The 1199-nt window shown below is 44.1% G+C and overlaps 1 protein-coding gene across 1 annotated transcript in view; it reads right to left on the bottom strand.

The window, feature by feature from the left end:
* Positions 1-1199, bottom strand: part of tead3b (TEA domain family member 3 b) — a gene marked incomplete in the record, with an annotated part of 43063 nt that overhangs the window by 9016 nt on the left and 32848 nt on the right.

Below are 1199 nucleotides of genomic sequence, written 5' to 3' on the forward strand. Positions count from 1 at the left end.
ACTCTGCAGCCTGACTGGCAGCTGATAGGTGCAGCAAAATTGTTACTCACAACAATGTGAACAGTTCATGTGAAATGCTTAATTGCCTGATTAATATTAGATATCAAGTCAAGTAAAAAAGACTTTGTCTATCCCCATGGGGGGACATGCGTATGTGTGTGTGTTCCGTGTTCAGCCGAGAGAAGGTGTCCCTTCACCCAGTTAGACAAAAGTAAACAATCTTCGGTCGACGCGGGTGGCCATGAATGAGGGGGGAGAGAGTCACAACAAACAGTCTTATTATCTACGGAGAATTTGTGATTCCCGTCAGCTTTTGCCTTGACCATCCAGCTGGTGCCAGGGGGGCCGCATGAGATGAAGATGGTTGTTTTGGTTAGTCCGAACAAACTGCTTCCAGTTTTACAGTAGGTCTAATGTCCGTCACTGGTCACCAGGTCTCTCAATTCCCGTTGTTCTTCTTCAAGATCGCATCCATATAACAGAGCCATGAGCTTCTTCAAGATCGCATCCATATTGCGTAATAAAAAACAGTGTGAGTGCTCACAGCACTGCCCATCGTCTATCATGTCGGCCAGCTTTGTGGGATTTTGAACAGCTGTAGCTGCTCCTTGTTCTTCAATAAGCCAGGTCCGAGCCAGCTCCATTCAGCCAGAACTCTGTTATCATAGTTCCGAACTGGTAGATGTCGTTCAATGTCCTCCATCAAGAGTGTTGCCAGACACACGATGCAACCGACCATCGAGTATCTGGCAGCAAACGTCTCCGCAGGACAATTGGGCTCTCCCAAGCCCAGGAGGATGTCAATTCCAGTTGATCAAATCCATAATTCTTCTTTAGGTTTTTAGAGAACAAGTCTGGGAGACTCTCTTAGGATTAGAGAATAAGCGAGACTATACAAGACATGAGAAGCCAAGCAGGAAAGATAAGGGAGAGGGGGAAAGTGCAATCGCCTCCTTCAAGAGCCGAGAGAATGATAAAATTTGCAAATCTTTTATTGGAGCTGTGTATTAATTTTTTTCTATGTTGTAGATACACGTTCTTTTTTTTTCTTCTGCATTATCATCCATCTGTAGGCAAAAGACAAATTTATATTATAGGGCAAAACACATGGTTAAAAGCTGACCATTGTAGTTAAATCTGTTAACTGTCATAGGCAGCTCCATATTCCATACTGCATTTCGTTGCCCTGTACCTGTGCA

Source organism: Haplochromis burtoni, unplaced genomic scaffold (assembly GCF_018398535.1).
Source record: "Haplochromis burtoni strain Fernald_Lab_line unplaced genomic scaffold, NCSU_Asbu1 Contig_26, whole genome shotgun sequence".
Classification (NCBI taxonomy): domain Eukaryota; kingdom Metazoa; phylum Chordata; class Actinopteri; order Cichliformes; family Cichlidae; genus Haplochromis; species Haplochromis burtoni.